The sequence below is a fragment of the Hypanus sabinus genome, chromosome 6 (assembly GCF_030144855.1).
Source record: "Hypanus sabinus isolate sHypSab1 chromosome 6, sHypSab1.hap1, whole genome shotgun sequence".
Lineage (NCBI taxonomy): Eukaryota > Metazoa > Chordata > Chondrichthyes > Myliobatiformes > Dasyatidae > Hypanus > Hypanus sabinus.
In genome coordinates, this window is record NC_082711.1 from 37268765 (window position 1) to 37290578 (window position 21814).

The 21814-nt window shown below is 40.7% G+C and overlaps 1 long non-coding RNA gene across 1 annotated transcript; it reads right to left on the minus strand.

Annotated features, from left to right (window-relative positions):
- Positions 1-560: 560 nt before the first annotated feature.
- Positions 561-21199, minus strand: LOC132394983 (uncharacterized). The gene is made up of 3 exons (XR_009512474.1): positions 20860-21199; positions 16567-16705; positions 561-722 (listed from the first exon to the last, which is right to left on the minus strand). It is a non-coding gene; the product is annotated as an uncharacterized LOC132394983 (long non-coding RNA).
- Positions 21200-21814: the final 615 nt, after the last annotated feature.

The following is a 21814-nucleotide window of genomic DNA, read 5'->3' on the forward strand; positions in this document are numbered from 1 at the left end:
GCTGACATTGGAATGGGTTCAAAGGAGGTTCACAAAAATGATTCCGGGATTGAAAGGCTTATCATATGAGGAGCATTTGATGGCTCTGGACCTGTAATCACTGGTATTCAGAAGAATGAGGAGGCATCTCTTTGAAACCTAGGAAATGTTGAAAGGACTCAATAGAGTGGACGCTGAGAGGATGTTTCCTATGGTGGGGAAGTCGAAGACCACAGGATACAATCTCAGAACAGAGGGCCATCTATTTAGAGTGGAGATGAAGAGGAATTTCTTTAGCCAGGGAGTAGTGAATCTGTTGAATTAGTTGCCATAGGTGGATGTGGAAACCAAGTCATTGATTATATGTACAGTGATCCTAAAAACTTTGTGAATCCTGTAGAATTTTCTCTTTTCTGCATAAATATGACCTAAAATGTGATCAGATCTTCACATAAGTCCAAAAACTAGATAAAGAGAAACCAAATAAATAAATAACACAAAAAATTATACATGTTCATTTATTTATTGAGAAAAAATATCCAATACTACATGTATTTGTTGGAAATACATCTTTGCTTTCAGTAACTGGTGTGACCACTTTGTACAGCAATAATTTCACCCAAATGTTTCCAGTAACTGTTGATTAATCCTGTGCTTCAGCTTGGTGGAATGTTAAGCCATTCATCCTTACAAAACTGCTTCAACTGTGGGATGTTAGTGGGCTTCCTTGCCTGAACTGAAATCTGAAACAAACAAGAAAATGAAAACTGAAAATCTTAGACCTCAGATGTTAACTTCTTTTTTTTTCCTTTCCGCAGATAATGCCTGACCATCTAAACATCTCAAGCATTTTCTGTTTTTAGTCCATATATGTCAAAGGTACGTCAAACTCAGTCACACCGAGATAAGCATTTTTCAATATGTGGGTTTGGGGAAATGGATCAACGGAGTTAACTGTATCTCTCTGACCTCTTTTACACAAGTGTTTCCAGTTACTAATAGCCTTAAAAATAACTGCAAAGTTTAGCAGCAGTAGTTTAGGTGTTGCTCGTTAGTTAGTATCAAAGCCATCACCCAATCAGATATCATCCAATTGAAGAACTCAATGATTCCTTGAGAGAACTATTTATAGGCAATCTTAAATATACTTTTCACTGTATCAGTTAACTTGGTATAAAGGTCGCCTTGCACTGAAGGCAGATACTGTTAGCAAGAGGAATATTTAAATTCTGCGATCTCTGGGGAGATGAACTATGAATTTCATAAGGTACTGTTGAATTATTACATATATCTAAATGTAATAATTCAAACCCTTTTAGTGATTCCTCATTTGCTTACAGGGAGAGCTGACAGAACGTAATGATACTCCAAATCTCCATTGTGAGGGCTACTGGGCAGAATCAGTTTCACCTTGTAGGGGACATCTACAGTTACAGATCCTTTTTGCAGCCTTGCAGCACTTCAACTGCTGCAGTTGTTTCACTCATGGAGAGCTCCATGAGTGGAGAATGGTTCACCGGTGGAGGCAGCTGGTGGCTACCCTGATGCCTTTCTGACATTGTTACTATGCAAATAATTTAAAAATACTTAATTGACTTATTACCATGTTCATCATGTAAACTAATATTTGGCAGATTAAAGTAAAAAAAAATCTTCCCTTTACATAAGTATAAGTTAATGTTGTCCACCCCGTTCTACAGCTAGAGTGAAGCTGAGGGCCCAGTTACAAAGTCTATATGGCCTTTTACCTCAGTAACTTGTTGAACTGTCCCCCGACTTAGTACTGATCAAGCCAATGTGCACACTGCATTTATCCAGTTCCTCTCTACTGACCCACTGGTTAGCTGTCAGCAATGTCCTATTCATTGTGGTTAAGTTACTGGATAATATTGAGACAGCCAGATTATTGCTTCAGAGAGAGGGGTCCAACCCCGGTATGACAGCTGTGGAATCTAAGTTCAAGTAGTCTCATTGGTATTTTACTTTACAATCCCAGGAATGAGAGCACTAATGGAATCAGTGCTAAAAGGGGTCATATCAATATACATGGTGAGATGTGTTACTCTCAGCACTGCTGTACCAGGAGCATAATACAAATACCTGCCTTCCCTACCCTTTATTTGTAACCAGCTCAACAGTAAGGTAAGGTCAATAGCTAAAGTCTTTTCCCCAGAGCAGGCGATTCCAGAGCTTGAAGACGTTCCTTTCAAGTAAGAGGAGAAAGATTGACCTGAGTGCAACTTTATCACATAGAAGGTGGTGAATATATGGGACAAGGAACCAGAGAAGTGCTAGAGGTGGATACATTTACATCATAAAAAAACATTTGGAAGGTTTTAAAGGGTTATGAACCAAATCCAGGCAAACAAGACTAGTTGAGTTAGACAACTTTGATTGATATGGCCAAATTGGGCTAAAGGGCCTGTTTTGGTGCTGCATAGCTCTGTGACTCCAAAGCTTTGACAGTTTCTGCTGGTCAGTGAGCTTTATTCACAGAGAAAGATGGAGAACCTTAGTGAAAGAAATCTTCCATCCTTGAAAATCAAACTGTAAATGCTGGAAATAAAAATAGAAAATTCTGAAGGAAATCCACAGGTTGGACAGCGTCTGTGGAATGAGAACCAGGTCTGAGAATTCTTATCATGTCTGACTTAGTTGATGCCAGACCCACAATTATGTTTGATTAAAGTGACCCAGCAAGCCACCAAGTTCAAAAGGGGTAATTGGAGATGGTCCCTACACCCACAGGAGTTCTAGTGCGGGTATAAAGAGCAGTAAATCTCCTATGTCATGTAAAGAACTGAGATTTTTTAATGAATGGTATTCAGCAAGGCAAGGCAAGAGTGTGTATGTTTTAGGAAAGGTTTTAAATCAATAAGACAATGTAATTATATAAACAACTATATCAGTAGAACAGTGTAGAGTGAAATAAGTGTTGAGCTGGGAAAGCAGTTGGATTTTAATTGTTCTTCCAACAACCAAAGGAACAGCAAAGCTCCTTGACCCTGTAGTAAATACATTAAATGCCATCTAGGAAATGTGAGTTTCTTAGGTCCATTAGTACAGGACCTACTTTTGGGGAATGAATCTGAGTAAGTGGAAAGGTTACTGGGAGAGTACAAAGGAGCAAAGATCATTATCAATTATAGATTTAGCTTTGTTACAGAAATAGACAAAGATAGATCAGCAGTAAAATTTCTAAATTGTGACAAGGTTCATTTTACCAAGCTGAGATATAATTTAACAAAAACTAGGAACGGCTACTTTAGCATTAATCAATGTCAATGCAGTAGGAGATACCTGAGAAAGATATACTGAAGATTTAAAACAGAAATGCACCCACTTAAAGAAAAGGAGCTCTCCAATCTTCCTTAGATCTTATAGTCTCAACTTCTACAATCAACCTACCTTGCAGGACCTTGTGCAATGCTTGAGGATCCCTACCACCCATTCCTCAAAATCCTTGACCCATTATCATGAGGAAGGAGGCACAGGAGCATCTGGACTAGGACTGCCAGACTGGGTAACAGCTTCTTCCCTCAGGCAGTGAGACTAATGAATACCCTGCCGCCACCAAGGTCTCGTCACTAGGACAGCGAGCTGTTTACTGTTTACTGTTTACCTATGCTGAGTATTACATGCCTTTTTATTCAGTTAATTTATGGTAATATTTCTATTATGTGCTTTGTGGGTGCACCATGGTCCAAAGGAATTTTGTTTTATTTGTTTGTATATACATTATGTATATTCAAATAACAATAAACTTTAACTTGAATTTGAGCTTGAACTTGAGGATTCCCTGTTGACTGCACCATAGATGCTGCACCACGGATACTGCTTGTTACTTCTTAAAAAAAAAATCAGTATATACTGATTGTCCCTGATTGATCAGTACCTTTCAGAAACAATTCCTATTAATTTAGCTGCATTGAAATTAAATCAAATTCATAACAGTAAAATGACACTGAAGCTAATGCAGTTATAACACAGTTCCAGCCACCTCAATTCAATCCTGACCTCTGGTGTGTTTGAAATGTTCACATTTTCCTTTGTGTGATCTCATTTGCCCCCACATGCTAAAGGTGTTCTGATTGTTGGGTCAATTAGCTGCTGTAAATGACCCGTGGTGTAAGAAGCCACTGGGACATTGGCAGGGAAAGTGGATATAAATGTGAGAATAGATATTGAAGAAATGAGTGGAGAAATGAGAGCCAATATTAATAGGCCAAATGCCATTCTTCTGCATCAGAAGAAAATACTTACTATTTAAATTAAACTGGTGGTAAGTTACCCAGTCTATTTTATTCATTTTTTCATTTTGTTTGTCCTACACATGTACACCTTGTCCCGATCAAATCCCATACGTAGCATAGCATTCCCCTAAACGTTGCATTTATATCTTCCTGCAGCCTAAATCTTTCTTCATCACCATGCTAATATAGGTATTGTAGGAAAGCTTCTTAACTGTTGTCCCAACCATTAAGATCATATCACCAATATGTACCACAAAGATCTAGAAGCCAGGCCCTTGGCAATGCAGACTGCCAATGCACACAGCCTGCCCTCATTGAAGTACCTATCAACATTACCACTAGCTGTCTGCCACTAAGCCAAACTTACCTCTTTCAAGGATTTTTACTTTCTAGATCAATTTAATACAAGAGGCTTACTAAAATATGCATATGCCAGATCAAATGCTCTGCCCTCAAAACTCTCTTTGTTACCTCTTTAAAACTTCATTTGTTAGGTACACATAACATTCCATTAACACATGATGTAATGACGTACTTTTACATATAACAGTTAATGATCATCTTTGATTATTTAGTGTTACCCTAAGTGGTGATTTACGTGTCCCTCAGAACTTTTTCTGCCTATTTCAGATTACCTACCCTGAGGAGACTCAATCACCACTTTCTATCTATTTAAAAAATGGTATCACCACTATCCTCTCGTTTATTTTTAAAATCAAGCCTACAGTCAAACAGCACTTGAAAATTATAGTCAGAGCCAGCATTATTCCATTACTCACTTCCTTGAAGGGTCAAGGATATATTTCATTTAGGCTTTGTATCTTATCCAATCTTAAAAATAGCTCCTCCTATTCCATGGGATCATTTCAGCACTTCATATTCTTCTTCTTCAGCATTAATTAATGCCTGTATCATCCCACTCTTTAGTATTCCATTCGCATTTGGACTGCCATCTTAGACTTTAATAAAGCCTAGTTTTTCCTTTCTAATCCTTTTTCTGCTTGAGTATTTAAAGAACATTTTGACAAATTTTACATTGATAAATGTTATGTTTTGTAGCTTCAGAAACCAATCAAAAGAAAAACATGGGAGCTAGGGACGTGTCAACTTCATTTTTACTTTAGTGGGGCACTCCCATATGACATGATGACATAATGACATACAGAATGCCATTCACATACTTTTACAGATAAGCCATAATGAATTTTGTAAGCTAACAAAGAATACTTAACTAAACAATATATTTGCAATATTACTGAAATATTAAATACACTACACTCCTCCCTAATTAGCCATAAACTGCAACTCAATAGAGAATGCATCTTGACTCTACCATATAATACAACAATGACACAACATAGTGAAGTTTAAATAGTTCCATTCAGACCTAAAGATTTATTTGCTGTGGAAGATTTCTACTCTTGTGGGATAATGTCTTTCATGATCAGGTGGGTCACTCTGCTTGGCAGGTGAGGCTTGTGGCTGTGAAACAACCTCATGTTCCGGGCACCCCTCTGTGGTGGTTGTAGGAGTTTACTCTGGGACAGCAGGAAGTGTTCTGACAGCTCTGGACACCTTTCTTCACTAATAATTGACTCTGCTCTCCTCAACAGATCAATGTGTCATCTTTAGATGACACCAGACAAAATCTCCCCCGTGTAGGAGTGTGGCCCGGTTCTGTCCTCCATCTTTCCAAGTACCCACTTCTGATCACCACTGTTGCTCCTCAGCAGGACTGCTTATCCGGGAGTGAGAGTCAAAACTCCTTGCTTGAGAGCCATCAGTTTGTCTCAGCTGTTGGTCCTGCATACTTCTTCCAGCATTGGCTTTGAGGAGATCCAAGTGTGAGCACAATGGACAAGCCAGGAACAGCATATCTGGTGAATTGTTGACTGTAGAGTGCCCTGCATTGTGATATGCAAGAGAGGAAATTGACAAGCTTCTGATTCACTCTTAGCTTAGTGTTCTGCTGACATTACTCAGAGCATGGTCTTTAGACTCTGGACAAACCTTTCTGCCAAGCCATTTGTAGCTGGGTAGTACAGTGCTGGTGTAATGTGTCTTATCCAGTCATTTTCAGGAATGACTGAAACTGTTCCACAACAAACTGTGGTCCACCGTCACTGACTAAGTGTTCTGAAACACCATTGCTTGAGAAGAGGCTTCTCAACTTATCAACAGTGTGCGGGGTTGTAGTGGAGTCTATTGGGAACACTTCAGGCCACTTTGTAGCTGCATCCACCACTATCAGGAAATTTGTACCCATGAATAGTCTGGCAAAATCCACATGAATCCTCTGTCAGGGCAATGCAGGCCATTCCCAAGGATGGAGAGGCACCACTATTGGCATCTTCTGGACATGTTGGCATCCTGAACAGTGTATGGCAAGCTGTTTGATCTGAGGATCTATCCCAGGCCACAATATAAAGCTTTGAGCCAATACTTTCATTTTGACCACATCCTGATGACTGGCATGTTATTCCTCCAACACTTTAGCTTCTCTCTTGGATGGTTCAACAACTCTCCATCCCCACATAAGGCAACTCCCATTAAGGACAAGTTCATCTCAGCGCTGGTAAAAATGGGGGGGATCTCAAATTTTCACTGCATATTCCAGATATTTAGGGTGGCCTTTTGGACCTGAGATAGTGTGAGGTCTTTTCTGTTTTCCCTTTGGATCATCTCTACTGTAGTAGGGAGACTTCCAATTTAAGTGAGGGAGAATATATCAAGTGGAGTGTCCTCTTTTGCAAATTTTTCAATTATTTCCTTTTCCAAGGGTAAAAGGGACAATCCATCACCATTTCCATAATTAGTTGTCCTCGTAAATTCAGTCTTGTAATTGTATTCACCAAGAAACAGAGCCCACCTCTGCATTCGTGCTGCTGCTATTCTGTGGATCGAAAATGGACACTAGTGATTGATGATCAATAATGCTCTCTCTCATTCAAGAACTGGTGAAAATGTTTTACACCCAAACCAACCTCAATGCCTTTCTGTCCATCTGTGTATTTTTTTTTACAGCAGTAAGGGAACATGATGCAAAGGGTATGCTGTGTACACTTCCAGCACTCATAGCCTGTGACATGACTGCACATGTATCATAAGGTGACGGGTCACAGGGAAGCAGCACTGAATGATACGGATCATTATGTGTGAGTACAGTGTCAGATAGCACCATGTGCTTTGTCTTTTGGAAAACCACCTCACACTGTTTTGTCTATTGCCATTTCTTCCTGATCTGTAGTAATGAGTTCAAAGGGCGGAGCATGGTAGCCAGTTTTGGCAAGAACCTGTTTTAGTCATTGATAAATCCTGCAAAGGATTGCAAATGTGACGCATCCTTGGGGCAGCTACCACTGCTTGAATTTTCTCAGCACACTTGTGGAATATTTGGGCTTCAATCATGTGACCATCAACATCACAGATCCTAACAGACTTCTTCGTGTAAGCGATGTTTGGCTTAAAGAATTCACGCTTGTTGTGCTGTGCTCTGAGCCCATAATCTTCTAATCTTTTTAATGCTGTCTTGAGATTTTGGAGATATTCCTTGTCATCCTTATCGGTAACAATGATGTCATCCAGGTGGCACTGAGTGCCTGGGCATTCTTGCTGCACCTGGTCTGTAGCTTTCTGCCAGACTGCAGGTACACCAAAAGCTACACCAAAAGCAATCCTATTGTAGTGATAAAGTCCTTTGTAACTATTTATGATGAGAAGTACTTTGGACTCTTCTTCCAATTCCACCTGTACATAGACCTCAGCCAAACCCACTTTGCTGAAGTGTCTCCTGCTGCAAAGATATTCTCTATCCTGGGCAGAGGGTACTGATCTACTTTCAGTTTTGGGTTGATGGTGACCTTAAAATCATCACAGATCCTAACAGACTATTCTTCTTTGCTACTGGGCCACTGGCATTGCACATGGGTGCCACTCAACCTTAGAAAGAATTCCTTCAGCCTTCTTACAATCTAGTTCAATGTGTTCAGTATGCACCAGCCAGTTATCTGTTGAGCAATTGAACACATCTATCCTTCCAATGTAGCCAGCTATTTTCGAATTCTTAAATTTATTATTATTATTGCCAGGTACCCACTGTTGATAAATTCATGAGTTTCATTCAATTTCTGCCTTTATTTAAGTCAACCATCTCTCTCCATTTGTGAAGGAAGAAATTTGCTGCTCTTTTTTTTAAAAAACTCCAACATCTCCCTTTCCTTCCAAACAAAGAGTGGTTGAGCTTCAACAGGTAGGTTCATTTTAAAACTTACTTGTTGCCACTATTATGTTTTGTAACTCCATAGATTCATCAAAAGAAAAATACGGAAGCCAGGGATGTGTATACTTTGTTTTTAATTTAGTCAGGTGCTCACATATAACGTGATGGTGTAATCATGTATGCCATTCACATGCTTTTACGTATAGCCCGTAATGAATTATGTAAACAACAAAGAATGCTTAGTCAAACAATACAAGAGCAAGGATGTCCTTTTGCATTTGTACGGGGCCCTGGTGAGACCACACCTGGAATATTGTGTACAGTTTTGGTCTACAGGTTTAAGGAAGGACATTCTGGCAATTGAGGAAGTGCAGCGTAGATTCATTAGGTTGATTCCTGGGATGACAGGGCTGTCTTAAGCAGAGAGATTGGAGAGATTGGGCTTGTACACACTGGAATTGAGGAGATTGAGAGGGGATCTGATTGAAACGTTTAAGATAATTAAAGGATTTGATAGGATTGAGACAGGAAATATGTTCCAGATGTTGGGAGAGTCCAGTACCAGAGGGCATGGATTGAGAATAAGAGGTCAGTTATTTAAAACAGAGTTGAGGAAAAACTTCTTCTCCCAGAGAGTTGTGGAGGTGTGGAATGCACTGCCTCGGAAGACGGTGGAGGCCAATTCTCTGAATGCTTTCAAGAAGGAGCTAGATAGATATCTGATGGATAGGGGAATCAAGGGATATGGGGGCAAGGCAAGGACTGGGTATTGATAGAGAATGATCAGCCATGATCTCAGAATGGCAGTGCAGACTCGAGGGGCCAAATGGTCTACTTCTGCACCTATTGTCTATTATCTATTGTCTAATATATGTACAATATTACTCAAATATTATTAAAATAATAAATACACAACAAAATTTATATTGATGTTTAATCTGTTCCTCCCACCTCACGGTAATAGTGTGAAAGCACCTATAATGTCAAACAACATTTATACTTTTCTCCTTTTCCTCCTTTTAAATCATCAGGTCTCATCTCTTGCTGTGCCAGCACTGCCTTGTGCTTCAATTTTATTCCTGTTAATTATTGCCTTTCGATAAGTTCACTGACCAGGATAAATGTAAGTGATCCTGTTTAGTGCTGAGTTTGTGTCTGTCAGATAGTCAGCACTTCTCTGCATATTTGAATGAGAATACCAAAGAGAGGTGCAACATGCCATATACAGAAGCAAGTTCTGTTGTGGATATTGATAGTACTAATTATCAAGAAGGCAAAATATCTGCCTCAGTCTAACCAGTGCCCCTGATTCCAAGGCAAACATTGCTCTCCATCCAGGAAGCATTAAGACAAACATAAAAGCCTTATTTATGGCATACAAAAGATAAATTGTCCAATCAGTTAGTTTATCATGGTGAAAATTTTATGTGCAATAGTGATATGTAAAGAGATGTACAAGAAATAAATCTTTTGGGTTCTATGAGAAATTTTAATGGTAATTCATCGGTTTTACATTCAGATTATGAGCAGCTTATACATGAAAGCTGCAGGCTAGTCCTACACATCAGAGAAGTTGTTAAAATTAATGTTGTAAAGCCTAAATGAAAATAGATTTACTGTGGATTCCGGTTAATTGGGACACATTGGGACCAGCACATTTTGACCCAACTGCGCGACTGCTCCAATTAGCCAAAGATTCGTGGAAATAGTTAAAAAGGTAAAAAAAGATAAACTACCATTTAACTGAGTAATGTAGCGGTGTGCTACACGCAGCACTAAAATTACGACACGGAGTCGGTAACTGCAGTCGAAGGAAAAAACTTTATTCGAAAACTTCAGCCTCACTTTTAAGCCTCTGTCAACCGGCCCCCCGTGGCGCAGAGGCTCCAAAGCTCTGCGCTCGCAAACCCCCGTAGGCTATCTAATTGTGAGTCAGTTCGGATACGCTAGGAAATGGGTCGCCACAGTAACACGATTACATATTAAGTGAAATACAGAACAAATTAGAACACTGCAAATAGCACTACAGTATCATAAAACTGTGTATTAGTTCCTAATAGTTATCAATGGAGGAATTAATCCAGTGTATGCCACCATGTTATTCTGATTGACAATCAATGGACAAAATGAGCACAGACACGGTGCAGATAATGGATTGCTTTTAGACAATGCTTTTGATGATTGCACCCTGCAAACTTTGATTGTCATTGTAACATTTAAGATGATTGTCAATACCTTCAAATTCCTTATAGTCCCTAACTTGCTGAAGTGGTAGAATTGCTTCATTTTCATTCCCAGCCATTTTAGTCATCTCTAAGCCTGAAACTGCAGTGTGCAAAATAGTTCTGAATTGCCTTGCTGCTTATTTCTCGCCAACTAACAGTGACAAAAATCACTGCTTTTTGAACACAAAAAGACACATCCTACACTGCTTAAAAACAATTCCCTCTAAGTATGGTATGGTGTCAAATGACCACACAAGTACAGACAACTGATGCTGGTTGGAAACTGTACGGCAAGCCTCCCGTCCCATTAAAGGGGCATAGTGTCCCAAATAAAGAAAAGTAATCCCAGCTATATTTTTGATTGCTTTTGTTCTTTAAGTGTTATCCAAAATAAGTGGCCACTGTGATTAACTGATGGCATAATTAACCAGATTCCACTGTATCTAGAAATAATCCATTCAAATACCCATGCCATACAGGTTTATCCTATTAGTTGTAGAGAATATCATCCTTAGTTTTAGGGGTGGCAATGCCCCTCAAATCTGCAAATCTGTGGGCTGAAGTCTCATACCAGTTACTTCAGTGAAGAAGTTTAGCCTGGAATGATTGTGCAGAATCCAGATGGCATGTATTGTTAAAGGTCCTATTTCTGGGATGAGTTGTTGAACCAAATACTGTGAATTCTCCCGGTAAATCCTGTTACAGTCTTGGTCATGATTTATCAGCCAACATTGTATGGTTGTAGTTGCTTGTGGGACTTGGCTCTGTGCAATTTGGATCCTGTGCTTTCTACTTTACCAAGAGTATTTCATTGACTCTCATGCATTTCAGCAGCTAGGCCAATGGCACTGTGAGAGCCTCTGAAGCTCAACGGGAAAGGGTAAAGACAAGTAGAGTTATAGTGTTAGGAGACTTGATCATTGGCAAAATGGACAATGGATTTTGTGACCACGAAAGAAAAGCTGGAATTATGTGTTGCCTCCTAGGTGTTAGGTCCAAGGATGTCTCAAGGATGGCTAGAGAATACTCTCAAGAGGGAGGGTGAACTGGGTTTATTATCATTGGCATGTGTCATGAAATTTGTTAACTTAGCAGCAGCAGTTCAATGCAATATATAATACAGAAGAAAAAAATCAAAATAAATTAATAATAATAATAAATAAGTAAATCAATTACAGTATACGTATATTGAATAGATTTAAAATCATGCAAAAAACAAATAATATATATTTAAAAAGTGAGGTAGTGTCCAAGGGTTCAACGTCCATTTAGAAATTGGATGACAGAGGGGAAGAAGCTGTTCCTGAATCGCTGAGTGTGTGACTTCAGGCTTCTGTACCTCCTACCTGATGGTAACAGTGAGAAAAGGGCATGCCCTGGGTGCAGGAGGTCCTTAATAATGGACTCTATCTTTCTGAGACGCCACTCCTTAAAGATATCCTGGGTACTTTGTAGGCTAGTACCCAAGATGGAGCCGATTAAATTTACATCATTCTGCAGCTTCTTTCGGTCCTGTGCCGTAGTAGTTGCGCCCCCTACCCCCCCCCCCCCCCACCATACTAGACAGTGATGCAGCCTGTCAGAATGCTCCCCACGGTACATCTATAGAAGTTTTTTGAGTGCATTTGTTGAAACACAAAATCTCTTCAAACTCCTAATGAAGTATAGCTGCTGTCTTGCCCTCTTTATAACTGCGTCGATATGTTGGGACCAGGTTAGATCCTTAGAGATATTGACACCCAGGAACTTGTGGGAACTGCTCACTCTCTCCACTTCTGATCCCTCTATGTGGATTGATATGTGTTCCTTCATCAAAGGTCATGATGCACATTGGCACCAGTGGCATAGTTAGAAAGGGGGAAGAGTTCCTACTCAGCTAATATAGGGAGGGAAGAAGCTGAAGATTAGGACCTCCAAGGTACTGATCTCTGGGTTAGTCACAGTTCCACACGCTAATCAGTGTAGGAATAGGTTGATACAGATGATTGAGTGACAGATGAAGTAGTGGAGGGTCAGGCTTTCAGGTTCTTTGATAAGTGGAATCTTTTCAGGGGCAGGGTGTATCTGTACAAGGGGGATAGTTTGAAACTGGAGGGGGATCCAATAACCTGGCCGAGAGGTTTGCTAGCGCTATTCAGGAAGGTTTAAACTAGTTTGGCAGACCAGGTCAGAAAGTGCAGGGATGCAAAGGAAGGGAGATGTCAGGGCTGGTAAAAAGAGACAGGAGCAAAGTAACAGATAGAATGGGACATATTTTGAAGTGTTTATATATTATGAGTAAAGGTGATGAACTTAAAGAATGGATCAATACATGGAACTATGATGTTATGGCTACTGCAGAGACTTGGTGGAGAGACTGACAGGAATGGGTGCTTAATGTCCCAGGAGTTCAATGATTTAGAAAAGATAGAGAAGGAGGTAAAAGAGGTGGGGGAGTTGCATTACTAATCAGGGACACTTTCACAGCTGCACTCAGAGGTGACATTATGTAGGGCTCATTCACTGAGTCTATATAGGTAGAACACAAATATATGAAGGACACTATGACTCAGTAGCCACTGGGACATTAAGGAACAGATATACAGGTAGATTAAGGAAAGGATTAAAAACAAGAGGTTTGATGTCATGTGGAACTTTAACTTTCCTGATATAAACTGGAAACTTTTGGGTAAGATTTGGGCAGAATTTGTTAAGTGCATTCAGGAGGGTTTCTTAAATCAATATGCAGATAGTCCAACAAGAAGAAGGGCTGTGTTGGACCTGATGTTGAGTAATGAGCCTGGCCAGGTGACAGACTTTTCAGTAGGTTTACAATTATGGAAAGTCACCACAACTCCCTAAGTTTTAAGGTAGCTATAGATAAGAACAAGTAAGGACTTTATGGGAGAGCATTAAATTGGAATAGGACAAATTATGAAAGCATTAGGCTGGAACTAGGGAGAGTTAGCCGGGAAAAGCTGTTGTTAGAAAGTCCATATCTGAAATGAGGAGGGTGTTTAATGACAAGCTGCACTTTGGATCTTATCATGTCAAAAGACAGGTATGTTCGAGTCAACAGGAAGAACAAAGATGGCAAAGTAAGAGAACCTTGGATGTCAAGGGAAGTGGTGAATTTAGTCAAGAAAAGGGAGAAGTCTATAAATCTTAGAAAGCTAGAATCAGAACCCTTGAGGATTATGAACAAGCCAGAAAAAAACTCAAAAAGGGAATCAGCAAAACCAGGAGGGGCCGTGAAATGTTCTTGGCAAGTAGGATTAAAGACAATCCCAAGGCATTCTATACATACATCAAAAGCAGGAAGATAACAAGGGTGAGAGTGGGACCACTCAAGGATAAGGGGGAAGGAACATTTGCATGGATGTGGAGAATGTGTGTGAGGTCCTTAATGAGTATTTTACATCAATATTGACCAAGGAGAAGAACATGGACGATAGGGAGATTAGTGCTGAGTGTATTGATATGCTAGGGCATATCTTCATGTCCTCTCCAGCCACAGGCAAGTAGCTAATGTTGTTCCATTATTCAAGAAGGAATCATGGAATAAGCCTGTAGACTGGTGAGTCTCACGTCAGTGCTAGGAGAACTACTGGAGAGAATTCTTAGGAATAGGATTTCTGAGCATTTGGAAAAGAATGGTCTAATTAGAGAGAACCAGCATGGCTTTTTAGCAGCTTAAGTTGTGCCTCATTAACTTAATTGAGTTTTTTGATGAAGTGACAAGGATGGTTGATGAAGGTAGAGATATGGATGTTGTCTACATCGTTGTCTACATAGTGAGGTATTTGACAAGGTCCCTCATGGGAGTCTTATCAAGAAGATTAAAATGCGTGGGATCCAAAGTGAATTGGCAGTTTGGATTCAGAACTGGCTTTCCCATGGAACATGCAGAGTAACAGTTGAAGGGACTTATTCTAGCTGGAGTTCTGTCATTAGTGGTGTTCCGCAGAAGGTACTAGGACTTCTGCTGTTTGCGATGCATATAAATGACTTGGATGAAAATGTAGATGGCTGGGTTATTACGTTTGCAGATGATAGGTGACTGGCAAAGGATATAGATCAGTTGCAGATGTAGGCAGAGAAATGGCAGATTGAGTTTAACTCAGCCAAATGCGAGGAGTTGCACCTTTGTAAGTTGAATGCAAGTAGATAGTACACTGTTATAAGCAAGATCCTTAACAGTGTTGAAGAGCAAAGGGGTCTTGGGGTTCAAGTTCATAGTTCCCTGTAAGTTGCTACACAGGTTGACAGGGTGGTTAAGAAGGCAAATGGCATGCTTGCCTTTATTAGTTGAGGCATTTAATTCAAAAGTCAGAATTTATGCTGCAGTTTTACAAAACTTTAGTTAGGCTGCATCTGGAGTATTGCACACAGTTCTGGTTGCCCCATTATCGGAAGGATGTCAGGATGCAGAGGGTGCAGAAGAGGTTTACCAGGATTTTACCTGGACGAGAGGGCATGTGCTATAAAGAGATGGTTGGACTAACTTGGGTTGTTTCTATGGAGTGCCAGAGGCTAAGGGGAAGTCTGGTAGAGGTTTATAAGATTAAGGGAGGCATAGATAGAGTAGACAGACAATATATTTTTCAATGGGTTGGAATGTCTAAGAGCAGAGGACATTCACTTAAGATGAGAGGGAGTGATTTCACAGTTGTGAAGGGCAAGTTTTTTACACAGAGAGTGGTGGATGCCTGGAATGCACTGCCTGGAGTGATGGTAGAGGCAAAAACATTGGAGACTTTTAAAAGACATTTAGATAAGTGCATGAATGTGCAGGCGATGGAAGATCATGAGCATTGTGTAGACAGAAGAGATTAGTTTAGTTTGCCATTTGATCGCTGAGTTAATGTTTTTTGTGAAACGTTATGGGTTCTTGTGCTGTATCATTCTATGTTCTAACTTCTGAGGTGATGTCAGAGGCCCAGTTCTTATTAAAGCATCGAAAAAACATCTGAAAACTCGGGAGACAAAGAGTTAAAGCTTTTCAAATTGGAGACGAGAGATGTTTGTGTTTTTTTTTTGGTTTTGGAAAGAGATTATTCGGATTCACAATAGGAATTTAAGAAATAAAATTTAATGCTTGAGATTAGATGTTCTGCTGTATTTAACATTTAATTAAAGAAGAAATATTAACTTGTCTGGGCCTGAAGCAAATCTTTTTCAGTGCGCCTGAAGGAGATGCTTCCCATCCAGCTGTGAAATATCTCCCTTCCTGCAGGGTTAGAGCAGAGCCTCATTAACACATTCTGTGCACTCCTTCACACTGTCTGGTTTGCATTCTGAAACTACTCTGCTTGTGCAATTTCTTCACCAGAAGCCTTCAGTGCTAAGCTGGCTGATATTCCTCCCAGCTTTCTCACATTGCCATCATAAACCTCCGACTGTATCTAAGCATTATTGTGCAGAGCTGAACTCAAGCTCTGTTGATTCATTGCCTCCCTCACCCTCTGGCTAATCATTGACTATGTTCTGAAGTGAAGATGCTTTCCGTGATCCTTTTGGTCTCCCAAAATACTGAATTGTGAAACTATTCTTTGCCTATAACTGTAGCTCTGAGCTGTTGTGACATGTGACTTTAAAAAAGAAATTAAACAGAACAAAGTGAACCCATTGGAATGAATGCATGCACATGATACATGGCTTTTGAAGACTTACTGACATTTAAAGTATGATTAATATTGAAAGGGGAAACAATTTGCTAAATATTTTTCTAAAAGGCTGAATATTACCATGAGCCCTATTGCAAAAAAAGTCTACCATTCATGCACAGAAGTCTGGATCTTTTATCTGACTAGCAGCATTAGTTAAACTCAATATCACAATACCTAGATTTTGCTGGGATGGGCCGTCGGCCTATAATCATTGCCCATGGTCAGCCAACATCCAGCCTTACCTGGTCCAGATGAGGAGGGCCCATTCTGCTGCCTCCTGGCCCGAAGCAGCAGCCAGGTGCTTGCAGTGGAGAAGCTCAACCCTGCTATGGCAGCTCTCAGACTTGTCAGGCTCTTCTTATTCATTTACTCAGAATGTGGCTGCCATTGGGAAGACAAACAATTATTGCCTATTCTTATCTGAGAAAATAATATCTGAATCATCATCTGAAGTCCCACGCAACCAGATTAAAGAACTGTTCAACTACTTGTTTCTTGAAACAACCTGCACAACTCTAATCATTGCCTCAATACAGCAAAGCTACCACCACTTTCATCACTTTGTACGACAGTGGACTTGTTATTTTTTCTGTTTTAATTGTGCTCTTTCTTGGAAAAATACTGGATGATTTATGCTTAATTTATGTTTTTCTTGCGAATATTGTGTACCTGGCGCTTTGTGCCTGTAATGTGACTACAGATAACTTTCACATGGCGCCCGTGCACACATACACTTGTGCAAAAACTCATCTGTGGCTCATCGCCAGGTGTGAGGTTTCAGGTTAACTTGATGAGTGTCTCGGGTGAGAAGCTGCAGGTAGTGGGGTGATCATATGTCTGCTGTCCTTTCCCTTCTCGCAAGGTAGCTGTTGAGGGTTTTGGTGGAGCTGTCAGAGTAGTCTGAGTGAGTAACTGCAGTGAACTTTCCATCAGGTGCCAACTGTAGCCACAATGCGCTCGTGTTGGGGAAAAAAAAAACAATACTTAGAATACGGATTTCAGGTGGAATTAGGATACTAAACAAGCAGGGTACGCCATCTTGGATTTGCATGCTGAGTGTTGCTGGAGCTGCATTCATCCAGTTAAATTGAGATATGCCTGTTGATAACAGAAAGGACGTGTAGTGTCAGTTGCTGAATAACTCATTGTAGAATATCCAGAGACATCCTTCTGTAGCCACATATGGCACTTGTTCTGCTGACTTTTTGATCACTTGTGGTGCGCCATGTCTAGTCAAATTATCCCACATAATCTGATACTGCACTGATTCTGACTTGAAGAAGCATTTACAAATCCTTAAATATGAATTAAACACTGGAGCTGCCCAACAAGTCAGATAGCTTCTGCGAAGATGTCAGCATTTTCAGCTGATGACTTTGTTGTCATTTCTGGAAAGAGACACACAGAAATTATGGGGCAAACTCTGTAAGTTGGGCAGCATATGAGGAGGGAAATGGACTGCTGGCATTTCTAGTTGAAACCTTTCATCTGCACCCTGCATCTTGAGTACCAATGAAGGTCAACACTTGAAATGTTGCCTGTTCATTTCTCTCTGCAGATACTGCCTGTTCTGTTGAGTTCCTCCAGTGCTTAATATGTTGCTCCAGATTCCAGCATCTACAGTGTTTTGTGTCTCCAGGTACATTGCTGAGCTTTTTTAGAGCATATTAAGGATCAGCCACAGCAGACTGGGATGGAGGTCACATGTGATGTCATTAAGCCCTGCATGTACTTCCTGTGGCAGAATCCATGGGTACCAGCTCAGCAGCCATCTCAGAATCCACAGAAATGGAATGGTAGCAAGTCATCCTTCATTCTGTAGATCTGCATGTGAATGAAGAACGAAGGGAAGATGGACAGCTGGATGGAAAGGCTTAAGGAATTCATTCCAGAGCCTAAAGCCTTGGCAGCTGAAAGCAAGGTCAGTGATTGTAGAGCAATTACATTTGGGAATGATTAGGAAGCCAGAACTGAAGGCCAGATTTAGTTGTGGTGCCTTATGAATCATGGGCACATAATGTCTTGGAACATGGAATGTCAGCACTGAGCATTAAGCACCTATTCACATGAATCACATTTTATTCTCCCAAATTCCCATTGATTTTACACCAGATTCTACCATTAGCTTACACATTTGGGGCAATTTACAGCAGCCAATTAAACTGCCAAGCCTCATTTCTTTGAGATATGACAAGACACTGGAGAATCTAAAGGAAATCCATACTGTCGGAGGGTAACTCCATACAGGCAGCAACAGGGGTCTGGTGGCAACAACATTATTAGCTGCATCAGCATGCCAATCATTTTTTCAATGAATTCTCATTCGGATATGCTCCGGCAATGTGCTCATGAGCAAGTTGACATCAGGATGTCTTCCAAGAGGGCGAATCCTTGCCAAGTGGCAGTACCTGGTAAGGCTCTGAAGACCTATACTAGCCAGCTGGCAGGGGTATTCAAAGATATCTTCAATCTCTCATTGCAACGGTTGGAAGTTTCCACCTACTTCAAAACAGCAACAATTATACCAGTGCCCAAGAAGAGCAAGGTGAGCTGCCTTTAACAACTATCGTCCAGCAGCAATCACATCTACTTTGCACGTAGATCAATTGCTTTGTGATGGTGGTCCTGGCTGGACCTGGACACTGCAATTTGCCTATTGCTACAACAGGCCTGTGGCAGATGCAATCTCAATGACTCTCCGTGCAGCCTTGAATCACCTGGACAATGCTAATGATTTTGTCTAGATGCTGTTTATGGACTGCAGTTCAGCATTTAACACCATCATTCCTGAGGTCCTGATCAAAAAGCTATGGAACATAGGCCTCTGTACCTCCCTCTGCAGCTGGAACCTTGAACCTCCTAACTGGCAGATCACAATCTGTACAGAGGAGAAGTAAAATCTCCAGCTCGCAGACCATCAACACTGGCACACCACAGGGATGTGTCCTTAGCCCACTGCTCTACTCTCTCTCTACCCCATGACTATGAGACTAGGCATAGCTCAAATGGCAACGGTATCATTTGCTGATGATACAACATTTGTTGGCAGAATTTCAGATGGTGGTGAGAGGGCATACAGGAGTGAGATATACCAGTTAATTGAGTGGTGTTGCAGCAGCAACCTTGCAACCAACATCAGCAAAACCAAAGAGTTGATTGTGGACTTCAGGAAGGTTAACACGAGGGTCAGAAGTGGAGAGAGTGAGCAACTTCAAGTTTCTGGGTGTCAGTCTCTCTGAGGACCTAACCTGTAATGCACATATCGATGCAGCTATAAAGAAGGCAAGACAGCAGTTATATTTCATTGGAAGTTTGAGGAGATTGAGAACTTCTACTAAAGTACCTTGGAGAACATTCGGACTGGCTGCATCTCCGACTGGTATGGGGAAGCTACTGCACAAGATCAGAGTAATTTGCAGAAACTTGTAAGATTATTCAGCTCCGTCATAGGTACTAACAGTATTGTCCAAGACATCTTCAAGGTGAGGTACCTTAAGAAGGCAGAATCCATTTTCAAGGTCAAACAAGAGAAGATGCCCAGTATCCCTCGAAAGGCAGAGATCTAGAGTGGGAAAGGCAGAGATCTAAGCTCATTGGTAGGAGTTTCAGCAGTGGATAAGATGAATTGGAAGGAACTGCTTAGTCTTAAAGAGATAGAAATAGGTAGTCTGAGTGTCATGAAAACATAGAGCATACAGCACAAGAAAACAGCCTTAGCAGTAGTGTGGATTTGTGGTCAAGGACACAAATGAGACCCAAGGATACAAATTTGAGTTGTATCAATTTAGTAACTAAAAAATCACAGAGTCATAGAATCAAACAGCAAACAAAACAACCCTTCTTCTGCCAGGTCCACATCAATGATCAAGCGCCCATTTACACTAATCCCATACTATTCCACTGTTATTCTGCCCACATTCCCATAAATTACCCATTGGATTTTACCACTCAGCTGCACAGGAGAAGCAAGTTACAGGACCCTATTAATCTACCAGCACGTCATTGGGATATGGAAGGATTCCAGAGCAGGCAGAGAAAACCCTGTCAATCGCAGGGAGAACCTGCTAACTCCACAAGGTTTTGGTGTTGGCTTATTATTGTCGCATGTTCTGAGAAACAGTGAAAGCTTTGCTTTTGCATGCCATCCAGACAGATTATTCCGTACATAGTTGTTTCTTTTCTCCTCGTCCACTTCTCTGCCATAATTTCACTTGTATTCATCTTGTACTCATACCTCTTCCTGTTCATTATTCACTTTCTCTCGCTGAGTGCTGCTGTTGCTGATCACTCCAGTCCTGTGGTGAACCACGAACCCTCTATATTGTTCTTTCTTCCTCTCTTGCACCTTAACAAATGTTTTACCTTTAGGTTTCCCCACTGTTCTTACGTTATGAAATTTAAACTCTATTTTGCTCCCCACCAATGTTGCTTGACCTGCTGAGCATGTCCCACCTTTTATTTTATATATCCAGCAGCTGTGGATTGTTTTTGAATCCTGACTTTTGGTATGTGCAGGGTAATCAGATCCTACTTACAATACAGGCACCTCCATTGACCTCAAAACTTCTAGGCAAGACAGAAGAAAGGTTGAACCAGTTGTTTGAGTTTCCACTTGGTACTCTTGGGGCAGCATGGTGAAGCAGCTCTGGTGGCCCAAGTTCGACCCTGACCTCAGATGGTTTAGAGATTTTCTCCATTCTCCAGTTTCCTCCCGTACCCCCAAGGTATGTGGGTAGCTAGTTTAATTGACCACTGTGAATCTGGGGGAATTAAATGGGATGTAGGGAAAATGTGAAGAGTGTAGAATTAATGGGTGCTTGATGATCAGTATGGACTCAGGGTGACAGAGGTCTGTTTCTGTGCTACATGTCTCTAAGAAATCAAGTTGGAAAGAGCAGTGAGTAAATGTTCGAGCAAGTATAATATTGGACTGAACTATGATCTGTTCTGCAGTCAAGCTGCCTGTCATTATTCATTGTCTGGGCCCACTCACGTATTTGGGTGAGGTGCCAGATGGCTGCAGGCTCCTTGGAACCAGTCCACAGAAACAATCATCACCTTCAGGAGAGAGAGGGAAATGAAGGAGAGACATTTGGCAAAACAATAATTGAAAGAAAAAAAAACAAACAGATCCAAGAACAGTTATAAAGCAATCCGTTGCCTCCACGAGGAAGTAACTGGAAAATCTAGTGCTTGGGAAGAGAATAAAGCCAAAGCAATTGTTCACTACAATAATGTCACAACATCAAGTATTTTCAAAAAGAGAAGTTGCTTCAAGTCCGCTGATGAAATCCTAGCAGAACACCAACACTGTCTCGTCACAGGGTTCCCAGACTACGGCCAGAACTGCCCTGACTGACAACCTCTCCCAGCTGTTGATCAGACCCAAGTGACAAATTGTGTTTTGATATGATTTATGTTAGATGTTTTGTAAGGAAATTGAGGAAGTTCAGCTAAACAGTCTGACATTTTTTTTCAGAAAGCTGGTGC